General features: G+C 41.7%; 1 protein-coding gene across 6 annotated transcripts in view; it reads right to left on the bottom strand.

Annotated features, from left to right (window-relative positions):
- Positions 1-25,078, bottom strand: part of LOC145531297 (uncharacterized) — a 263,548-nt gene that overhangs the window by 218,429 nt on the left and 20,041 nt on the right. The window lies entirely within an intron of this gene.

Genomic DNA, 25,078 nt, shown 5'->3' with positions numbered 1-25,078 from the left:
CCCCAAGGAGGTCACTAGGACCCCCAACCATTATTGAATGTAAAACATATGACATTGGTCTTCCTGCAACAATCCTACAGAGTCACTGCGCTCAAGCCCCATTTTGCAAGCGAAGGTAAGAAATTGTTCCCGTTCACCTGGCCTTCAGGTGGCACCTGGTGCCATCATTTACCTTGAACTTGGCAAGTTCTCCTTCCCCAAATAGCTCAGGGATTCTCCCTAGCTCTTGTGGATGAATGACTTGCAGGGGATATGAATTACACCCAGAAAGGGATGGAAGAGGAGTCCATAGGACCACCAGCCTGGCCCCTGCCTCTCAGCACAATCACTTCTCACTGCTCTGTCTCCAAGAGAACTCAGAACTTGCTCAAATCTAATCTGAATCTTTTGGGCCGTGGGCTGGATCATGTCCTTGGGATAAATCTGAAAATGAGTGATGGATCCTTTCCTTCTTCATCCCTCCCTCCCTCCCTCCATCCTCGTCAGAGTTCTGCCCTCTAGCCTCTCAAAGCAAGTAAAACACCCAACCCAGTGACTGGCACAAAGCTTGTGTTTTAATTTCTTGGTTTTTTTTTCTTCCATGCCTGGGCTCTGGGGGTCACTGGCCATCCCATCCTTCTCTTGGAGTTGTTCACAGTCTCCAAAGAAGGCATGCATAAGCACAGAGCTGCAATCCAGAGACATAGATGTGACAGCAGCTAAAACAACTCTGTGGCCCCAGGAACAAACCTACTCTGCCTTTTAGGACCAGCATGCCCCCCACCCACCTAAAGCCTTCCCATTTCCCTTAGGACAAAGACAGGACCCCTGAGCCCCACCTGTCTGGCCCTACCTTACCTCAGAGGTATTCTCCTCTCTCTGCCCTCAGGGTCCTCACACAAACTCTTTTTCTGGAATAGTCCTGCCTCCCCACTTGATCTGATAGGTTTCCCAGGTGGCTCAGTGGTAAAGAATCGATCCCTGGGTCAGGAAGATCCCCTGGAGTAGGAAATGGCAACCCACTCCAGTATACTTGCCTGGCAAATCCCATGGACAGTCTATGGGGTCACTAAGAGTCGGACAGGACTGAGTGAGCACGCATGCACTTCATCTGGCAGTATCTCATCTGGCAGTATCCTATTTCTTGTCCATACTCTACTTAAATGCCACTTTCCCAGGAAGCCCTTCAGGACCCCCACCCAAAACAGGTTCAGGTCCCTTGCTATGTGCTCAAGCTCTCTAATACCAGATACTTTGCTTTTTAAACACTTGCCACATTGAATGAATACCCACTCATCAATGCCTGTCCTTCCTGCTTGACAATAAGCATCCTGAGGGTGGAAGACTTCATAGGAGTTGATATTTTAGTTGGGACTTGATGGTTATGCAGAACAGACCAGTGGGAGAGAGACAATCAGATGAAACATGAACACAATATGTGCTCCTGGGTTTGGATCGTTGAATTTGTATTAGTGAACCATTGCCCCAGAAATGCCCTATCAGAGCCTCACACTCAGCTACTTACAACAAAAGGCATTATTCTCATGCTCCTGGGTCTGCAGCTCAGCTAATCTAGGTAGTGCTTGGCCAGCCACTCTACTGCAAGCTGCCCTTCAACTGTGCTTGGCTCCAGGCTCTCAATCGGCCCTGGTTCACAGATGGCTCTTGGCTGCTTGTGTGTTTGTTCTGGACCCAGGCACAAGGGCTGCAGCCACCTGGGGCACATCCTTCTCATGGCAGATCACATTATAGCTGAAACTGACCAGACTGGCCAGGTCTTCATCATTATGCTTATGCTTCACTTGCATATCCTCTTTCCTTATGCTTCCTTCTTTCTTTTGTTAGTGATTCCTTAGTACCTAGTTGCTTCAAGTAACTCATTAGTTACAGCTACATCAGGTACCTGGTGTTTTTCCTCCTTGCAACATTCCTCTTCTTTGTAAGCATTCTTCATTCCAGAACAGAAGATCACTGTACCATAACTTCAGACCACCCACATCTCCAAACCTCCTGACACCAGCCCTGATGGCTCTGAAATGTTCCATGAGAAGAATGCAAACCCTGGATTTGCCCCGATCCTTAGCAAGAACCCTATTTTGAGCTAACACTGTAAGTTTTACCCAATGAAATCCTTTTGGGGAGGACGCAGTTCTTGAGGGCCTTAGCCTGCTGTGGCCTCCTTTGCCTGACAAAGAAATAAGCTACTCTTTGCTTCTTCACCCAAAACTCTGTCTCCGCGATTTTGATTCTGTGCTGCTGTACAGACACGGAGATTTCGGTTGTAATCACCTGCATGAAGAGGACATGCAGGAACACCTGAGGCCTCATGTAGCCTTAGCCCAGAACAAGCACTAGACCCTCCCACCCCCAACTCCAGGCCATGCCCGACATGGATGGGGGGGGGGGAGTGTGCTCTGCCTCTACTGGGAAGAGCTGCAGAGTCACGTGGCCAAAAGCACAGACGTAGAGTTTAATCCTGGGAGGGTGTGAACACTGAGAAAATGACTCCATCTCTCACAGCCAGGGTAAACAAGGACTCAAAGATGGCATCTGGTTTTTTGTTTGTGTAAGTGGCAGAAATGCGGGTCGTTCTCTGGGATGGAGAACATGGGAGGAAGACCACACTTGAGGACAATGTTGGGTTCTGCTCTGAGCATGTTGACCACATAGAGCGTCCAAGACTTACCCAAGCGGAAAGGTCTGACCTCCCCTGGCCTCTGTCTCAAAGCAAAGGTCTGAGCTGAGATTCAGGAGCATTGGTATAAAGATGGCAGGCCAAAGCTTTGAAGGATGGAAAGCCTTGGTCAGGGGCAAAGTGTAGGGTGGCGGACCTCACTGACCGCCTAGTCTCTTCCCAGCCTCCTTTGCAGCCAGAGATAGCCATGTGACCTTGTTCTGGCCTAGAAAGTGAAAGGACACATTTCCCAGGGGGATTTTTGGAAGGTTTTGTTCTACCAGTAAAAGGGCAGACTCAAGGAGAGAGATGCTGGTATTGCTCTTTATCACTGTCTCCACTTTAAACTCAATAATGTGCTCATCTCCAGAGCATTTTGTCACTATGAGATTGACAAGCAAGAGGGGAAAAAATCAACAAGCTAAAGATGCTGGCACCTTGATCTTGGACTCGTCAGCATTCAGAATGGTGAGAGACAAACAACTGTTGTTTATAAGCTGCCCACTCTACGGCCTTCTACTATACAGCCCAAACCAACTAAGACAAGCACTGATGTCCTCAATAAGAGAAACATTTTTGCAGGGAGGAGATAAATGGAATGAAAGATCACAGGGAATGAGGTGGGTAGTGGGCATTTGGGGAATATTGGGGTTCATTCACCCTCCCCTCTCTTTTGGGTGGGACCTTACCTATGACTCTAGGATTGAGGCATGTGAGCCAGAACTGCCCATTTAGCCCAACCAAACACTCCCTAACTATAGCCATTAGTTTAGAGGTTGGCATGTGCCCCAAGCTGGTCTAATCAAGGTGGAATCTTGGCCTGTGTTAGGTGACAGGAAGAGAGAGTCTCTCTATAAATGTGTAATCTGTTATGTATCTAATTTAGGAATAATTGCAGTATCAAGGGAGAGAAGTAAGAAAATACATTGCTCTTATAAAAATGCAGTAAAAGATATAGCATGAAGAGCCCCTCTGCTGTATTGAAATATTGTCCTTCTGTGATTAACACTCCACACATCAAACTTATTTTACAGATACTCTTTTCTTGCTTACTGGACTTGAATTTGAAAGGATATGAGGATCAAGCCAAGTTGCCATCACCTAGGTAGAGATTCTGAAAGGGGATCCAACCCAGAAAAATCAAGAAAGGAGAGAACTATGACATTATGTGAGCATCTGAATCAAGCCAAACCTGAAGCCAGACCATTTCCTGGACTTCATAACAAATTCCCTGATCATCCTCTTTCCAGTATGGGCTAGAGTTTCTGCCACTTGTGTAGGATGGATGGTAAAAGCAGTGAAATGGAGTGGAGGAAGTGGTGATTAGTGACTGTCCTTTTTCACTCAAACACTGGCACTAGCAGGCAGTGATTAAATCCCTTCTCAGCCCTCTTACAGGATTACCCTGTTTAGCCACCATGATTCAGTCAGCAACTGTCATTTCTGCCTCACAGGATGGGAAAGGAGGGAAGAGGCTGTTGGCTCTTTTAATCTCTTTCTGTCTGAGGACACTGGGGTCTCAAGCTCCTTTTCCTCCAGCCAGAGAAGATGAGACTTCCACCTGATTTATCACTCCCCGATTTTATTTGCTTTTGTTCTCGTCAGCCTCCAGCAAGATGCTACAATTGTTCCTCCAAAGTACATCCAAGAGGAGACACCAATTTCAGAGTAACCAGCGGTCTCTGTGCTGTGATGCAGTCCTGCTGGGGTTGTCCACGTGAGGCCGGAGCTTTTTGCCAAGAGCTCCTAATACGTCTCTGAGTGTGGTCTGCATTGAGCTATGAATCACTGTGGGGCAGGGGCTGCTGCTGGGGGCTAAGTGGCTGCAGCTGTGTGGGTTAGAGGTTTGCAGGGGCAGGAAGCCAGCAGATCATTATGGTCACAGTGACGCTCTGTGTGTTGCCGGTATTCCACCCACCACCCCAGGACCGTGCTCAGGAGAGAGGCAGGTAGAGGTAAAGGGGCCAGAAATATACAGATGCCCTAATGTGAGAACCTTCTGATGTGCCTAGTCATGCAGCCCAACTGAGATGAGCCTGGAGAAACACAGTCTGATCTGTTTTTAGTTCAGCAAGGGAGATCAAAGACACCAGAGCTGGACTAGAGAGAGAAAGCATGCTACAACAGTCATGATGTGGCTTAGAACTCAGAGTCAATTCTGAGACCAAACACAAAATAAAAACCCAGGCGGGGTCAGGGAGGGGAGAGCTGGGAGAAGAGCAAAATCTAAAGTAAGAATCACAACTTCAAATGACTCCAAGGGCTAAAGCAAGAAAAATAACAGGATGAGCCATGCTGAGAACAGATCATAGAGAACTGGAAAACTTATGTCCCACCTAGATAAGCATCAACTCAGCTTGATATTCAACTCTAACTAGCTAGAAATAAAGGGTTTTATTGTCCAAGTCCCTGGAGAAGGGGTATTCGAGAGAAGCCTTCTGGCTCCTTTAAAGATAGGATGTTATTAACTGGGCTTCCTAGGTGGTGCTAGTAGTAAAGAGCCTGCCTGCCAATGCAGGAGATGTAAAACTAGAATCACTTAATTTTTAAATACTGGACACTAATTCTATTCTTTGTTTTTTTTAAGCAATATGGACTTTTGGTTTCTAGTTGGGCATGTAAGTAATTTAGATATTGCCAGTCAATCCTAATAACAAATAAAAAGCTGAACAAACTGAGAAATCAACAACTCTTCCTAAATTCTTCAGAGAAGTGAGAACATGGGGAAAAGTCACTGCCCCCCAAAACTGTAGAGATAGACAGGCAGATACAGAGAATCACAGCTTACTGAGCAGAAACCCAGGAGAAGCAACCTCCATGGAAACCAGTGCTGGGGTAGAGAAGTCTGAACTGTATCTGAAGAATCACTGAAGGCTCAATGTGGACAAATCTGAGAGAGGAAAACTCCAAAGCAACCCAGGCATGGGCTGGCATGGGGTCTTAGGGGAGGCACACTTTTGTGAGTTTTTACCTCCAGAAGTCCAATCTAGTTCTCACAGTGAATATCAGAGAGAAGTCCCCTCATGCTTTTGCTAGGGGATGGGGAAAAGGAACCCTTTTAAAACATACCACAACCTTCTGTTCTTAACAAGGCTTGTCATCAAGAGACACCATTTTGCCAGGGCTTAACTTGTTAATGGGGTTTCTTCAGAGCCTCTCCTACTTGTAGGGGAGAGAAATATTCAACTCTAGCCTCTCCTCTAGTCATTCTGTCCAAATCAAGGAGGCAAAAAAAAAAAAAAAAAGCCCTGGTGAATTTCACAGTCCAGGGGCACAGGCTCACCAAAAGACTGAGACCCACTCGCAGGCTATAGAATGCTCCCCCTCCCTCCTCCACACCTCATTGGTAAAGGACTATTTACTGCAGTTCCTTCCACCTAGTATATCATATCTATATTTCAACAATATAAATTACAAGGTATACTAAAAGGCAAGAAACACAGTTTGAAGAGTCTAAATAAACAACAGAACCAAGAGTCTGATACAATAGTAACGTTGGAATTATGAGACCTGGATTTTTTAAACTATGATTAGTAAGGATTTTAATAAAGTAATACACAACATGTAGAGAGGTAGAATTTTAAGAAAGAATCAAAAATAAATGCTAGAGATCAAAGCACTGCAACAGGACTTCCTTGGCAGTCCAGTGGTTAAAAATTCACTGGCCAATGCAGGGGACACGGGTTCGATCCCTGGTCCGAGAAGATCCCACATGCCGTGGGGCAACTAAGAGCATGCACCACAACCACTGAAGCCCACGTGCCCGAGAGCCTGTGCTCCGCAGCAAGAGAAGCCCCCGCAATGAGAAGCTCACACACCACAAAGCAGAGCGGCCCTTGCTCGCCACAACTAGAGAAAGCTCATGTGCAGCAACAAAGACCCAGCACAGCCAAAAAAAGAACAGAATAAATACATAAATAAGGTTTAAAAACACTGTGACAGGAACTTTAAAAATGCTTTTTTATGGGCCCATTAACATATTGGACGTGGCTGAGGAAAGAGTCTTCGGGCTTGAGAATATGACAACAGAAATTTCCGAAAATGAAAAGCAAAGGGAAAAAAAAGATTGGAAAAGAAAAGAACAGAATATCCAAGAACTGTGGACAATTACAAAAGAAATAACATGTATGCTGGGGATAACCTGAAGGAGAAGAAAGAGATAGACGAATAGAACATAGGCAGTATTTGAAGCAGTAATGACTGTGAATTTCCTTCAAAATTAATGTCAGATATCAAACTACAGATCCAGAAATCTCAAAGAACACCTAGCAGGATAAATAATTCTTTTCCAAAAAAAAAAAAAAAAATCACAGCTAGACATACCATGTGGCGCTAGTGGTCAAGAACCCACCTGCCAATGTTGGAGACATAAAAGACATGGGTTCAATCCCTGGATTGGGAAGATCCCCTGGAGGAAGACATGGCAACCCCACTCCAGTATTCTAGCCTGGAGAATCCCTTGGACAGAGGAGCCTCGGCTACGGTCCACAGGGTCACAAAGAGTCAAACACAACTGAAGTGACTTAGCACACACAGACATACCATATTTAAACTTCAGAAAATCAAAGATAAAGAAAACATCTTGAAATAAGGCAAAGGGAAAAAAAAATACCTAGAAGAGAACAAAGATAATTACACTAACTTCTCCCCAGAAACCATGCAAGTAAGAAGAGAGTGGAGTGAAACATTTAAAGTATAGCAAGAAAAAACTACCAGCCTAGAATTCTGTACTCTGAAATTATCTTCCAGAAGTGAAAAAGAAATGAAGGTTTTCTCAGACCAAAAAAAAAAAATTTTTTTGAGGGAATTTGTTGTCAGTAGACCTGCCTGGCAAGAAATACAAAAAAAAATTCTTCAGGGTTCCCTGGTGGCTCAGTGGTAAGGAGTGTGCCTGCCAGTGCAGGGAACACGGGTTCCATCCCTGGTTCAGGAAGATCCCACATGCGGTGGAGCAACTAAGCCCATAGCCACAGCTACTGAGCCTGTGCTCTAAGAACCCAGGAGCTGCAGCCACTGAAGCCCGCACGCCCTAAAGTCCATGCTCCACAACAAGAGAAGCCACTGCAATGAGAAGCCCAGGCACCACAGCTAGAGAAAAGCCCGAGCCGTAATGAAGACCCAGCAGAGCTAATGTAAATAAATAAATTTGAAAAAGAAATTCTTTAGAGTGGAGGAAAATAATATAGGTCAGAGACTCAAATCTGTATAAAGAAAAGGAAGAACATCAGAGAATAGGTGAAGATAAAATAAAAAGTTATTTTTCTTATTTTTAACTGATTTAACAAATAATGGCTTTTTCAAAGTAATAATGACAGCAGCAATGAATTCAATTATGTATGCTTATATATGTATACTTATGTATCCTTATATGTAGCGTGTTCATGTAAATTATATGTGTTTATGCTATATATACTACATAGGCATATATATACATGCTTATGTATACTTATGTGTTATACGCTTATGTATATTATGTATGCTTGTGTATACATATGTGTAAGTGAACTGAATGACAAGAATGATAAAGAGATGGGAGGGAAGAATAAAGGTTAAAGGTTTAACCTGAGATTTTGCAGTTTCATTTCCAGATCACCAAAATAAAGCAAGTCACTTTTTTTTTTTTTTTGGTTTTCCAGGAAATATAAAAGATATCTTTATACTCTACTGTAGTCTAATAAGTATGCAATAGCATTATGTCTTTAAAAAATAATGCACAAGCCTTAACTTTAAAATATTTTATTGCTAAAAGATGCTAATCATCAGGGTTGCCACAAACCTTCAATTTGTGTAAACTGCAATATCTGTGAAGTGTAATAAAGTGAAGGGCATAATAAATAATAAAATGAGGTGCTCTTGTACTGTGTTATTACAAGGTGGTTTTACTATTCCCAAAGTATAGTGTTATTTGAAAGTGGACTTGGATTAGTTGCAAAGGTACATTGCCAACTCTAGGGAAACCTTTTTTTTAATATTTTTAAAAGGAAGCATAATTAATATGCTAACGTAGGAGAGGAAATTAAATCATACAAAATGCTTAATTAACAAAAGGCAGAAAAGGTGTGGAAGATAAAAATAGGAACAAAACTGGATAATAAATAGAAAACAGTAACAAATATGATATGTACTAACCCAGTTTCCAGTATCTTGCCTGGAGAATTCTGTGGATAGAGGAGCCTAGTGGGCTACAGTCCATGGGGTTGCCAAGAGTCGGACTCCACTGAGCAACTAACACTTTTGCTTTTTTTCACTAACGCAATTATATAATAATAATTGAGATTTTCAGAGTGGATCAAAAAATTAGACCCAACTATGCATTGTCTATAAGAAACTCATTTTAAATATAAATCTATTTAAAGAGTAAGAGTAAAGCGATAGACAAAGATACACCATATGGACACTAATCAAAAGAAAGTAGAAGTAGATATATTAATTTCAGACTAGAGAGACTTAAGAGCAAGGATAGTTATCAGGGATAAAGAGGGGCATTACATAATGATAAAGGGGTCAATACTCCAAGAAAACATAAAGATCTTTAATGTAATATGTAAGTACCCTACAACTATGTCAAAATATATGAGGCATAAACTGATAGAAGTGCAAGGAGAAATTAACAAATCTACTATTATAGTTAGAGACTTTAACACCTGTCTGTTGGAAATGGGCAAATCTAGAAGGCAGAAAATCAGTAAGGATATGGTTGAATTCAACAGCACCCTCAATCAAACGGATATAATTGACATCTCTGGGCTAATTTATCTAATGACAGCTGATTACATATTCTTCACACATTCACATGGAACATTCACCAACATAGACCACATTCTGAGCCGTAAAATATACCTTAAATTAAAATAATAGAAATCATATGATGTCTGCTCTCAGACTCCAGTGGAATTAAACTAGTAGGTGGCGCTATGGTAAAGAACCTGCTTGCAAATGCAGGAGACATAAGAGATGTGGGTTCAATCCATGGGTCAGGAAGATCCCCTGGAGAAGGGAATGGCAACCCACTCCAGTATTCATGCCTGGAGAATCCCACAGACAGAGGAGCCTTGTGGGCTACAGTCCGCGAGGTTGCAGTTAGACCAGACTGAAGTGACTTAGCATGCAGAAATCAATAACCAAAAGATAGTAAAAAAATCCCCAAGTACTTGGAGAGTAAGCAACTTACTTCTAAATAATGCATGAATCAAAGAAGAAAATTCAAGAGGAGTTTTACAGTATTTTGAACTAGATGAAAATAAAGTACAACTTATCAAAATTTGTGGAATACAGTGAAAACAATGCCTAGAAAAAATTTATAGTGTTGAATATTTTAGAAAAGAGAAATATCTAAAATCAATAATCTAAGCTTTTACTGTAGGATACTAGAAAAAGAAAACTAAATTCAAAGTAAGTAGAAGAAAATAATTAAAATCAGCAGAAATCAATAAAATTGAAAATCAATAGATAATATCACAAAATTACAAGCTGGCTCTTTGTAAAGGTCAGTAAAATTGGTATGCCTTTTAGCCAGGCTGACTAATCAAAAAACAGGGATGACACAAATTACTAATATCATAAACAAAAGGTGACATCACTACAGATCTCATGATAAAATGATAAAATAATAATAAAGGAATATTAACAACTCTGTGTCCACATATTTCATAGCCTAGATGAAATGGACCATTATCTTAAAAGATACAACCTGCCAAAAAAATACACGAGACAGATAATCTGAATAGGCTTATATCTATTAGAGGGATTCAGTCAAAAACAAACAAAACAGAAACAAAAAGAGATTAAGTCAATAATTAATAAAAAGAGAAAGCACCAGGCCCTAATGGGTTTGCTGGCAAATTCTACCAAACACTTAAGGAAAAAATTATAGTAGTTCTCCACAATCTCTCCCAAAAAATAGAAGTCAAGGAAATCTTTTCTAATTCATTCTATCAGGCTACCATTACCCTACTACTCAAAATCAAACACATTACAAGAAAAGAAAACTACAGGACTTCCCTGGTGGTGCAGCAGATCAGAATCCACTTGCCAACACAGGGCACATGGGTTCGATCCCTGGTCCAGAAAGATTCCATCTGCCGTGGAGCAGGCAACTAAATCCATCCAACACAACTACTGAGCCTGCACTCTAGATCCGCACAAACCGCAACTACTGATACACGTGCTGCAATGAAGCCCGTGCACCTAGAGCCTGTGCTCCACAGCAAGAGAAGACGCTGCAATGAACAGCTTGTCCACCACAATGAAGAGTGGCCCCCACTCATCGCAATCAGAGAAAGCACGTGCAAAAGGCAACTAAGGTTCGGTGTCGTCAAAAATAAGTAAATAAACAAATTTTTAAAACAAGAAGAGAAAACTACAGACCAACATCTCTCATAAACATAGATGTAAAAATCCTCAACAAAATATGAGCAAATCAAATTCAACACTGTATTAAAAGAATTATACGCTATGACCAAGTGGGGTTTATTCCAAGTATGGAAGGCTGGTTCAACATTTAAAACTCAGTTAATGTAATTCATCAAATCAACAGGCTAAAGAAATATTTTACGATCATTTCTATAGAGGCATTTGACAAAATCCAACATCTGTGCATGATGAAAACTCTCATAAAATTAGGAGTAGAGGGGAACTCCTTCAGCTTGATAAAGAACATATACAAAAAAAAAAACCAATCTTACAGCTCACATCACACTTAGTGATGAGAAACTTAAAACTTTCTCATTAAAATTTGGAGCAAGGCAAGTATATTCTCTCTTGCCATTACTGCTTTTCAACATTGTTATTAGAAGCCCTAGATAATGCATTAAGACAAAGAAAGGAAATAAAAGGTATACCGATTGGGAAGGAAGAAATAATACTACCTTTGTTCGTAGACGACATGATCATCTATGTAGAAAATCTAGAAGAATAGAAAAAAAAAAACTCCTGAAGCTAGTAAAAAATTATAGCAAGGTTGTAGAACGTAAGGTTAATATACAAAAGTCATTCACTTTCCCATATGCTAGCAATGAATAAGTGGAATTTGAAACTTAAAATACATTACCATCTACATTAGCACACCCAGAAATGAAATACTTAGGTGTAATTCTAACAAACTATGTAAAAAGTCTACATGATGAAGGGTCTGATGAAAAATATCAAAGAAAAACTAAATAAGTAGATATTTCGTGTTCATGTATGAGAAGACTCAATATTGTCAAATATTGGTTCTTACCAAGTGATCTACAGATTCAACACAATCCCAATAAAATATCTAGCAAATTGTTTTTTAGATATTGACAAACTGATTTGAAAATTTATATGAAGAGGAAAAAGACCCAGAATAGCCTATAGAATATTAAGACTGACATTACCCAACTTTAAGATTTACTATAGAGCTGGAATAATTAAGACAGTGTGATATTGGTGAAAGAACAGATAAATATATCAATGGAACATATTAGAGAACCCATAAATAGACCCACAAAAAATGCAGCCAACTAATCTCTGACAAAAAATAAAAACCAATAGAGTGGAGCAAAGATATTCTTTTATATCAATGGTGCTGCAGAAACTGAATGTCCCCATGCAACAAAATCAAATTGTCAACATCCCTTGGACCATAGAAAAAGCAAAAGAGTTCCAGAAAAACATCTATTTCTGTTTTATTGACTACACCAAAGCCTTTGACTGTGTGGATCACAACAAACTGTAGAATATTCTTCAAGAGATGGCAACACAAGACCACCTTACCTGCCTTCTGAGAAATCTGTATGCAGGTCAAGAAGCAACAGTTAGAACTGGATATGCAACAATGGACTGGTTCCAAACTGGGAAAGAAGTACGTCAAGCCTGTATATTGTCATCCTGCTTATTTAACTTATATGCAGAGTACATCACATGAAATGCCGGGCTGGAAGAAGCACAAGCTGGAATCAAGATTGCCAGGGGAAATATCAATAACCTCAGACATGCAGATGACACCACCCTTATGGCAGAAAGCAAAGAGGAACTGGAGAGCCTCTTGATGAAAATGAAAGAGGAGAGTAAAAAAAGCTGGCTTAAAACTCAACATTCAAGAAACTAAGATTATGACATCCATTCCCATCACTGCATGGCAAATAGATAGCGAAACAATGGAAACAGTGACAGACTTTATTTTCTTGGGTGCCAAAATCTCTGCAGATGATGACTGCAGCCATGAAATTAAAAGACGTTTGCCCTTGGAAGAAAAGTTATGACCCACCTAGACAGCACATTAAAAAGCAGAGACATTATTTTGCCAACAAAGATCCATCTAGTCAAAGCTATGGTTTTTCCAGTAGTCATATATGGATGTGAGAGTTGGACCATAGAGAAAGCTGAGCACCAAAGAATTGATGCTTTTGAACTGTAGTGTTGGAGAAGACTATTTGAGAGTCCCTTGGACTATGAGGAAATCCAACCAGTCCATCCTAAAGGAAATCAGTCCTGAATATTCATTGGAAGGACTGATGTTGAAGCTGAAACTCCAATACTTTGGCCACCCAATGTGAAGAACTGACTTTTGGGAAAAGACCCTGATTCTGGGAAAGACTGAAGGCAGGACAAGGGGACAACAAGGGATAAGATGATTGAATGGCATCCCCAACTTGACGGATATGAGTCTGAGCACGCTCCAGGAGACGGTGATGGGCAGAGAAGCCTGGCGTGCTGCAGTCCATGGGGTCTCAACGACTGAGCAGCTGAACTGAACTGAACTGATGCAACAAAATGGATCTAAACACAGACCTTACACATTTCAGAAAAAATGAATTCAAAATGCATCCTAGACCTAAGGGCTTCCCGGGTAGCTCAGCTGGTAAAGAACCTACCTGCAATGCAGGAGATCCCGGTTTGATTCCTGAGTTGGGAAGTTCCCCTAGAGAAGGAATAGGCTACCTACTCCAGTATTCTTGGACTCCCCTGGTGGCTCAGATGGTAAAGAATCCACCTGCAATGCGGGGGACCTGGGTTGGGAAGATCCCTTGGAGGAGGGCATGGCAATCCACTCCAGTATTCTAGCCTGGAGAATTCCCATGGACAGAGGAACCTGGCAGGCTACAGTCCCTGGGGTTACAAAGAGTCAGACAGGACTGAGTGACTAAGCACACACACACACACACACACACACACACACACACACACACACACACACACACAGGACTGAGTGACTAAGCACACACACACACACACACATACACACCTAAATGTAAAACACAACTATGAAACTCTTACAAGAAAACATAGAAGAAAACCTAATTGACCTTGGGTATGGTGATGACTTGTTAGATCCAATACAAAGCACAATCATGAAAGCTGGACTTCATTAAAATTCTAGTACCTATAACCTGTCATGTGTCATGATTATGTCCTTATCTGGTAAAACCAAAAATTTCTGTCCCATGAAAGAGAATTTTAAGAAAATGAGAAAACAAGCCACAGATAAGGGAAAATTATTTGCAAAAGATATATCTAATAAAAGACTGTTATCTTTGGATATACAAAGAACTCTTAAAACTCAACAACAACAACAAAAAAAAAACAACCCAATTTAAAAATAGGCCAAAGTAACACCTCACCAAAGAAAATATACAGATGGCAAGTAAGCATATGAAAACATGTTCATCATCATATGTTCTTAGGGAGTTTCAGAGTAAAACAGAGTAAAACAACGATGAGATATCACTACACACCTACTAGAATGACCAAAAACAAAAAACAAAACTGGTAACACTAAATGCTGGGAGGAAGGTGGAATTTCAAGAACTCTCTCTCATTGCTGGTGAGAATCCAAAATGGCATTGCCACTTTGGAAGACAGTTTGGTAGTTTCTTACAAAATAAAACATATTCTTGCCATATAATCCAGAAATTTTACTACCTGGTATTTAGTCCAAAAGTTGAAAGTTTATGTCCACACAAAAAATCTTCACACAGATGTTTGTAGCAGTTTTGTTCATAATTGCCAAAACTTGGAAACATCCAAAATGTCCTTCAATACATGAATAAATAAACTGTGGAGCATTAAAACTGAGGATTATTTAGCCCTAAAAAGACATGAGCTATCAAATCATTGAACAACATGGAGGAAACATCTATGCACATTACTAAGTAAAAGAAGCCAATCTGAAAAGGTTACATCCTGTATAATTCCAACTATATAACATCCTAGAAAAAGACAAAATTCCAGAGACAGTAAAAGGATCAGTGGTTGTCAGGGGCTAAGGGCTCAGGGAGGAATAATCAGAACACAGAAATTTTAGAGCAGTGAAACTATTCTGTGTGATACTGCAATGGTGGGCACATGTAATTATGTATTTGTCCAAATCCATAGAATGTACAACAGCAAAAGTAAACGGTGATGTAAGCTATGGACTTTGGTGATAATAATGTGTTAACGAACAAGTTGTGCTGGGAAAATTGGTCAACCACTTGTAAAAGAATGAAACTAGAACACTTTCTAACACCATACACAAAAATAAACTCAAAATGGATTAAAGATCTAAACGTAAGACCAGAAACTATAAAACTCCTAGAGGAAAACATAGGCAAAACACTCTCCGACATAAATCACAGCAGGATCCTCTATGACCCACCTCCCAGAATATTGGAAATAAAAGCAAAAATAAACAAATGGGACCTAATTAAACTTAAAAGCTTTTGCACAACAAAGGAAACTATGAGCAAGGTGAAAAGACAGACTTCAGAATGGGAGAAAATAATAGCAAATGAAACAACTGACAAAGAATTAATCTCAAAAATATACAAGCAACTCCTGCCGCTCAATTCCAGAAAAATAAATGACCCAATCAAAAAATGGGCCAAACAACTAAACAGACATTTCTCCAAAGAAGACATACAGATGGCTAACAAACACATGAAAAGATGCTCAACATCACTCATTGTTAGGGAAATGCAAATCAAAACCACAATGAGGTACCATTTCACGCCAGTCAGAATGGCTGCTATCCAAAAGTCTACAAACAATAAATGCTGGAGAGGGTGTGGAGAAAAGGGAACCCTCTTACACTGTTGGTGGGAATGCAAACTAGTACAGCCACTATGGAGAACAGTGTGGAGATTCCTTAAAATGCTGGAAATAGAACTGCCATATGACCCAGCAATCCCACTGCTGGGCATACATACCGAGGAAACCAGAATTGAAAGAGACATGTGTACCCCAATGTTCATTGCAGCACCGTTTATAATATCCAGGACATAGAAGCGACCTAGATGCCCATCAGCAGACGAATGGATAAGGAAGCTGTGGTACATATACACAATGGAAGATTACTCAGCCATTAAGAATATACTTGAATCAGTTCTAATGAGGTGGATGAAACTGGAGTCCATTATACAGAGTGAAGTAAGCCAGAAAGAAAAACACCAATACAGTGTGGAATTTAGAAGGATGATAATGATAACCCTATATGCAAGACAGAAAAAGAGACACAGATGCATAGAACAGTCTTTTGGACTCTGTGGTAGAAGGCAAGGGTGGGGTGATCTGAGAGAATAGCATTGAAACATGTATATTATCATATGTGAAACAGATCACCAGTCTAGGTTCAATGCATGAGACAAGTGCTCAGGGCTGGGGCAATGGGATGACCCAGAGGGATGGGATGGGGAGGGAGGTGGGAGGGGGGTTCAGGATGGGGAACACATGTAAACCCACAGCTGATTCATATCAATGTATGGGAAAAACCACTACAATACTGTAAAGTAATTAGCCTCCAACTAAAATAAATAAATTAATTTTAAAAAATAATAATGTGTTAATGTAGGTTCATTGATTGTAAGAAAAAACACTATGGTACAGTATATTAATACTGGAGCAGATTGTGAACATGTGAAGATGCAGTGTTTGGGAACTCTCCGTACATTCTGTTCAGCTTTTCTATGAAACTAAAATTGCTCTAAAAAATATTCATTTAAAAACAAAACATCAATAATCTACCCAATTTTTTGGTCAAAAAACTTGAGTGTCGTGTGTGAGACATGAAGTGGGGCAAGCCCAAATGTTTATTTGAGATGATTAATGAAGAAACTTGTCCACCTATTCATTCATCCATCCAACTATCCACCCATATACTCACCCATCATTTCATTTATTTGTCCACTAACTTAGTCAACAGCAATGCCACTGAACAGCATCTCAATATAGGACACAATGTGATTAGAAAAGAAATATTTATGAAGTTGCTTATGGTATTCCAAACACTATCCCAAGATCCTGTGTACAATATTAAGTAAAAATAAAATATCTTTGCCTCACGAAATTCACAGTCTGGTGAAGAGACAATGAATAAACAAATATGTTTGGTAATATATTAGGGGAATAGTAGGGTGGGGTAAGAGGTACAATTTCAAATAGAGTTGGCAGGGATGGTATTGAAAGATGATACAAGAGAAGACTTAAAGGAGGTGAGAGAGAGCCACGAGGATGGCTATGGGAGAGGAATTCTAAGAAGAAGAAACAAATGCAAAATCCCTTAGACAGGAACATGTAGAAGTAACAGCAGGGAGAGTGATGGGAAGTGAGAGCAGAGAAAAACAGGTTACATTCCAGAATAAGGATTTTGGCTTGTATTAGGGGTGAGCAGAGAAGCCACTGATGTCAAGCAGAGAAGTGATGTAACATATCTTGTCTTATTAGTTTTACAGGTGTTAGTCTTCATTCACAAACTCAGAAAGAAAAGGAATATCTTATTTTGTCCTTTATGGCAAACTAGCTGTGACCCTTCTCTCATAGGAAAGCAATCCCATCCCCTCCATGACTGCATCTCACTCCTTGTATAATGTCATTCTCGAATAAGGGCAGTATATGAAGACCAGAGCACCAAGGTCCACCTCTAATAAATTATATCATGGTCATTACTTATGTCTTTTCTGTCTGACCTGCAAGAGGTCCTGAGTCATGGATGAAGCTTTGCTTGAGGCCCCTGGCCTGCAATCCTATCTTCCTATCCTGGGCTTGCAAACTATATTTGTTCAGGTAACTCCAGATGCCGTAACACACAAATCTGAAATGGCCATGGCTGAATGAAATGTCAGATCATTTTTCACTCACGGGATATTTCACTCATAGAATATATCCTGGTTTGTGGGAAGCTCTCCTCCACGTGGTAATGCAGAGACCCAAGTTTCTTGCATATTCACTTCTACAAGTCCCTAGAGAATCAAAGTTCCTCTGTCTCCAGAGAGAAAGGAAAAGAGAGAAATGAAAGGCATATCCCCTTCTTAGCCATGCTGACCCAGAATTCATACACATTGCTTCAATTTACATTCCAGTAGGGAGAACTAGTCACGTGACACCACAGGGAACTAAGAGGGGTTGGAAGAGGCTGCCAACCAACACTGGGAGAAGATCTGAAAGATGAAGTTGACACGGTGGCAATGGTGCCCTGATTAACCAAGTGTAGGCTGACTGTATATGAGTTAGTCAGGCTTCAGCAATACGTGAACCGTGAACTTCCAGATGTTCAAGCTGGTTTTAGAAAAGGCAGAGGAACCAGAGTTCAAATTGCCAATATCTGCTGGATCATCGAAAAAGCAAGAGAGTTCCAGAAAAACATCTATTTCTGCTTTATTGACTATGCCAAAGCCTTTGACTGTGTAGATCACAATAAACTGTGGAAAATTCTGAAAGAGATGGGAATACCAGACCATCTGACTTGTCTCCTGAGAAACCTGTATGCAGGTCAGGAAGCAACAGTTAGAACTCGACATGGAACAACAGACTGGTTCCAAATAGGAAAAGGAGTATGTCAAGGCTGTATATTGTCACCCTGCTTATTTAACTTATATGCAGAGTACATCATGAGAAACGCTGGGCTGGAAGAAACACAAGCTGGAATCAAGATTGCCGCGAGAAACATCAATAACCTCAGATATGCAGATGACACCACCCTTATGGCAGAAAGTGAAGAAGAACTAAAGAGCCTCTTGATGAAAGTGAAAGAGGAGAGTGAAAAAGTTGGCTTAAAGCTCAACGTTCAGAAAACTAAGATCATGGCATCTGGTCCCATCATTTCATGGGAAATAGATGGGGAAACAGTGGAAACAGTGTCAGACTTTATTTTGGGGGGCTCCAGAATCACTGCTGATGGTGATTGCAGCCATGAAATTAAAAGATGCTTACTCCTTGGAAGGAAGGTTATGGCCAACCTAGATAGCATATTTAAAAGCAGAGACATTACTTTGCCAACAAAAGTCCGTCTAGTCAAGGCTATGGTTTTTCCAGTGGTCATGTATAGATGTGAGAGTTGGGCGGTGAAGAAAGCTGAGTGCCGCAGAATTGATGCTTTTGAACTGTGGTGTTGGAGAAGACTCTTGAGAGTCCCTTGGACTGAAAGGAGATCCAACCAGTCCATCCTAAAGGAGATCAGTCCTGGGTGTTCATTGGAAGGACTGATGTTGAAGCTGAAACTCCAACACTTTGGCCACCTCATGCAAAGGGTTGATTCATTGGAAAAGACCCTAATGCTGGGTAGGATTGGGGGCAGGAGGAGAAGGGGACGACAGAGGATGAGATGGTTGGATGGCATCACTGACTCGATGGACATGGGTCTGGGTAGACTCCGGGAGTTGGTGATGGACAGAGAGGCCTGGCGTGCTGCATTCATGGGGTCGCAGAGAGTCGGACACGACTGAGCGACTCAACTGAACTGAATCTGTGCACGTGTGCTTAGTTGCTCAGTTGAGTCTGACTCTTTGCGACCCATGGACTGTAACTCGCCAGGCTTCTCTGTCCACAGTATTCTTCAGGCAAGTATACTGGACTGGGTTGCCATCTTCTTCTCCAGGGGACCTTCCCAACTCAAGGGTCGAACCCAGGTCTCCTGTATGGCAGGTGGATTCTTCACCATCTGAGCCACCAGGAAAGCCCCTGATTAATGTCAACGTAATAGAACATGGATTGAATACTAGGTCGGATCTGAAGAAAGCCTGGCCAAGTCTGAGTTTCCACTCAGTCACTTACTTGCTGAGTTCCCTAGCCCAAGGCAAGCAATCTCTTTGAGCCTCTGTCTTTCCCATTAGATTCAATGATCTAATAGCCACATAAAGCATTCAGCACAGTGCCCCATATTGGGATGGACGAAAAGTTCATTCAAATTCTTTCATAAGATGTTACAGGAAAATCCAAATGAAATTTTTGTCCAATCCAATACATGGGAAACACTCAACAAATGGTATCTCGTGTTTTCACTGCAAGCCTCAAGCACTTGAAATCCAGAATTTCTATCCTATCCAAGGCCTGTATCCACGAGGCCTGACCCCGTTAGATGCTCTATTCTAGAATTAACAGATTCTGGCCTCATTACAGCTCCATGTCTTTGCCTTCTTAGGACCCCATTGGCCAACTTGAGTAGGTCTCGGTTTGGGGAAGCCAAATGCTCCCAGTGGGAAAGCAGATCAGGCTAATGTGAGGTTAAGGGCTTTGGAAGTTAGAGCAGAGAATTAAAATTGGTGTTTTTATAAGATTTCAGGGAAGAGAGGGAGAAGGTAAGAAGGGTGGAGGAAAGGATGAGTTATTGACTTCTTAATGTATAAGGGAGGCATTGGCTCCCTTATAGAAAAGAAGGGAGGGTGAGAGAGTTTTCTGTGTTAGGTAGAAAGCTGGGAAAAGGAAGATGAAGATTAGAAAGGAGGGAGGGAAGGACAGAGGTGGGTAGGAAGGAAGGGAAGAGGAAAGGGATTTAGAAGAGGGAAAGGCTGGGCTCTGAAGCCTCTTGGTGCATCTACAGATTTCTCTGGCCAGAGCTGAGTGTCACTGTGATCTGGGCCTGGTCCCAAACAGGCCGTGAGCTCCCACTTACCAGCCTTGAGGGCAGCAGCAAGCCCTCTATATCCACAGCTCCATAAAGGAGTTGTCATTTTATTGTCAAGAGCATGTGCCAATCTCATCCAAATCAATTAATTCCTTAATCACATTGTGAATGGAGCAGGATGTGAAGCGCCCATGTGGGAGCCATGAATATTAGCCGCATTTAACTGCCAAATGCTTCTGATATCATAAAGCATCCTTGAGGTTGCACAATAAAATCCAAAGTTTAATTGGTAGGTAACAAGGCCCCAGGCAATTGTACCTTATTAATGCTGACAACAGGAATATGTATGCGAGGGTGAGACAGCCGGCTACTTAGAGACAGCAGCCAGCCCCAGGACCTGAAAGGGATTAGTGTGCAGCCCAATTGCAGAAAGATTTAGAATCTCTTTCACCACGGGATCTTTCCCAAACACCAAGTTGTAAATACATCATCTCCCCACCCATCTGTGCCTCAAGAGATGTGTTGAAAAAGGTAGAGTGATTTTAACCAAAGACTAATGGGTGCAGGGAGGCAGACACCGGAGAAAGATCTGATGCAGCCAGGTTGGGACTGCCTGGTAAGGTTGTGCAAGTTGTGTACTGTACAAGGCCTCCCGCTGAAGAGGGCTGAGCATGGGCTGAAATTCTGGCCTGAGTTCTGTCTACCAAGTCACGTGCCTTGGCATGAGACTACATCTGCTCTGAGAAGGCAGGTTTTTACTTAATCCAACCATCCGGAGGGTGAAATGCATAAGCTCTTTGAAACTCAACTTCTCCATTTGAAGGAACTGGACTAGCTAAGAAGGTGCCTTCTGAATGGAACATTGCTTGATCCCAATTTGTTCATTCAGTCATTCAACAAATACATATACAGATACCTGCTGTCAACTCTATACATGATTAGAATCTGGGGATATGGAGATGGCATCCTCCTTTTAGAGGAAAGATAAGGTAAATACTTATACCAGTAGTATATGGGAGGGTATGGTGGACCTGGCTCAGATGGTAAAGAATCTGCCTGCAATGCAGGAGACCCACGTTCAACCCTGGGTCGGGAAGATCCTCTGGAGCAGGAAATGGCAATCCACTTCATTATTCTTGCCTGAGAAATCCCATGGACAGAGGAGCCTGGCGGGCTCCAGTCCATGGGGTCACAAAGAATCGGACACGACTGAGTGACTAACGCTTCAAAATGGTGCACCACACCTCCGTTCCTAGGACAGGAAATGCCCAAGGCCTTATTTTTGTGGTGTCTCTCCCAGCACAGCAAGGGCGAACAGTAGGATATCAATAATACATTTATCATATGGTCTTGAGTTTCTTCCTTACCCAATTTTCACCACTACAAGGCTAGAATCTCCTCGAAATCATAACGATGCCTTATTCATTAAGAACTTCAAAACCTAGCCTAGTGTCTGACACAGGACATGCTCATAATTGGTTAAGTATTTTCTATGTGTTAAAACCTCTAATAGGCACTTTACACATACTAATTCCTTCAGTCATCATTTTTGCTCTGCAAAGGGTCATTTATAATTTGATTTATAGCCTCTCAGCCCCCAAAACACTGTCTATACCATTCTGCAGAAGGAGGCACACATACTCTGTAAAGAGCCAAATATAGCAAATATTTTGAGTTTTGTGGCCCTATGTCCCTGTCACAAAGACTCAACACCGCCACCATAGCACAAAAGTAACCACAGGCAGCACATAAACCAATGAATGTGTCTGGGATTCATGGACACTGAAACTTGAATTTGATATAATTTTCACATCAAAAATATGATTCTTCTCTTGATTTATTTTCAACATTTAAAAAGCTAAAATCATCCTTAAACTGTGGCCCACATGAAAAGAGGCTAGACTTGACCTGTAGGCTGTCTTTTGCCAACCTATGCTCTACTCTGAGATGATGGGGCTGGATGTCTACACACTACACGTCCCAGAATTCCTTGATGCCTGGCTTCCATTTGGGTTTTGCCAGAAGGAGGCATTGTTGAAAGGTTGGTAGGAGGAGGGGAGAAGGGACTCATTCTGTCTAGCCTCTGTCAGCATCCCTCCAACAGCAAAGGACAGTCAAGGTTCTAGCCATGCCCAGCACCTGTCACTCACTGCCCCCGAGGTATAAACACCAGCCACCTTGTGTCCCCTGAGACATGAGACCCTTCTGTGTAGGACTTTCCTTTGAGACATAAATATCTACCTATAAGAGATTCTCCCATGAGTACCTGAATTCTGTAATATCATCTCTTCCCTTTCCTCCCCATCACTGAGGAATAGTTGCTGCTTTTTACATTTCTAATATTTAGGATATGTCAACTTCCATTTCTTTTGCTCTTCAACCTCCATTTTTTTGCTCTTCTAGGTCCCTACCGCCTGTGGTACCAATCTCCTATATTAAATCCTCTCCATTTGAAATACCTAGTGTGATTTATGTTTTCCTAACTAAATCCCAACCAATACCTCCCCATTTTATAGATGAGAAAACTAAGTCTGCTAGAAGTTTAGGTTTTGTACAAGTAGTCACTGTAGCAAGTAAGTTAAGAATATTTCATCCAAAATCACTGAAGAAGGAACAGATAGAATTATATTGGAGCCTATGTCTGTCTGACCCTGAAGCATGTATGCTCTTAGTCAGTATGTGGAACATACAGCAGGAAGAGCTCACTACTCACACTGTTCCCAGTGAACCCAGCACAGATCTAAGTACCCTGCAGGCATCATGTTCTGAAGGTTGAATGAATAAGTGAATGAATGAGCTTCTATCTACGAGCCTAGGAATGGCCTGGGCACACAATAGGTACAACAGATGACTGCTGGGGGAAAAAAATGGGAAAATTAATGTTTTAGGCCAGTAGTTTTCAATGCTGGTTGTATATTAAAATCTCCCTAAGAATTTAAAAATATACCCAAACCCCATTCAAGAGCAAATGACTCAGAATCAGGCATCACTACTTTTCATGAGTCCCTGGGTGATACTCATATGCAGTCAGGGTTGAGAATTATAGCTTTAGGCAAAACTTTGCTGAGCTGTATCTTTCTGAAAGGAGCTTCCCTGGTGGCTAAGTCTATAAAGAATCTGCCTGCAATGCAGGAGACCCATGTTCAATCCCTGGGTTGGGAAGTCTCCTGGAGAAGGAAATGGCGATCCATTTCAGTATTCTTGCCTGGAGAATTCCAGGGACAGAGGAGCCTGGGTGGGCTACGTTCCACAAGGTTGTGAGAGTCAGACATGACTGAGTGACTAAACCACCACCATCATCCTAAGACACCACGAGTTTCCTTGGGGAGGATCGCTGGACCCAGGTGTGTTTTGTATCCTTCCTCTCAGGCTTCAACCCATAGCATCATCACATCTGAAGATGAAGTGACTTTGTTCGGTTAGTATGAGAATTTTTCCCAAGGTGGCAAATCATCTTCAAATCCAATCACATTTGCTGAACACTACTATGTGTTAGGCGGGCTTACCAGTGGCACAGTGGTAAAGAATCCCCCTGCCAATGCAGGAGACTCAAGAGATGCAGGTTCAATCGCTGGGTCGGGAAGATCCCCTAGAGAAGGAAATGGCAACCCACTCCAGTATCCTTGCCTGGGAAATCCCACAGACAGAGGAGTCTGGTGGGCTACAGTCCATGGGGTTGCAAAGAGTCAGACACGACCAAGCATTCATGCACACACTATGTGCTAGGTGCTACAGGTGAGGTGCTATATTGTTAAAATTCATCTTAACAGATGAATAAGGTACTTATCATTGAGAGATTGAATATACAAACAGATAATGGTCAGACCACCTAGGACAATAGAATTCTGACTCACAACTTCTGGAAAATCAGCCTAGACTTGTCATGACTTGGTTCACAACTCTCAATTTCCCTATTTTTTTTTTTTTGCCACAGTTTCTAATTCAAGAGAAATTGGAGAAAGCCAAGTATACTCTTCCCAAACCCATGGCATAAGATACTTCTGCTTAGCTCACCTCAAGCCTCCCCATGCCAGTAACCTCCAAACAGGGCACACCTGAAACCTATTCAATGTGATGCTTCCTCACTCCATGGAGAGCCTCTGAGTCTCTGCCAAACAATAGTGATGGATGGTGGGCTGACTCCCTTGCTACAGCAAGTCCTGAGTAAGCAGATTCTGTTTGTTCTCATTTGGGTGGTCTTCACTTATTTCCTATTATTAATTGTCCCACTTTTTACAGTTTTACAGAGATGAAATGGAGGCTCAAAGAAATCAGGTAACTTGTCTGAGGTTACACAGCTGGAAAGAGCAGAGCAAGATTTGAACCCCTCAGGAGCAGAGTATCATCAGGAGAAAAGTGAAAGTGCAAGTCACTCCGTCATGTCCAACTCTTTGTGACCCCAGGGACTATATAGTCCATGGGATTCTTCAGGTCAGAATACTGGAGTGGGTAGCCGTTCCCTTCTCCAGGGGATCTTCGCAATCCAGGAATCGAGCTGGGGTCTCCCACACTGCAGGCGGATTCTTTACCAGCTGAACTACCAGGGAAACCCATCATCAGGACAAGCAGAGTAAAATAAGGTCAAAAGCATAAGCTACGGGCTTCCCTCATAACTCAGTTGGTAAAGAATCTAACTGCAATGCAGG

The sequence above is a fragment of the Giraffa tippelskirchi genome, chromosome 13 (assembly GCF_054371585.1).
Source record: "Giraffa tippelskirchi isolate mGirTip1 chromosome 13, T2T-mGirTip1v1.2.pri, whole genome shotgun sequence".
Taxonomy (NCBI): Eukaryota; Metazoa; Chordata; class Mammalia; order Artiodactyla; family Giraffidae; genus Giraffa; species Giraffa tippelskirchi.
Note: the sequence above shows the minus strand (reverse complement) of the source record. Positions and strands in the feature narration are given on the sequence as shown.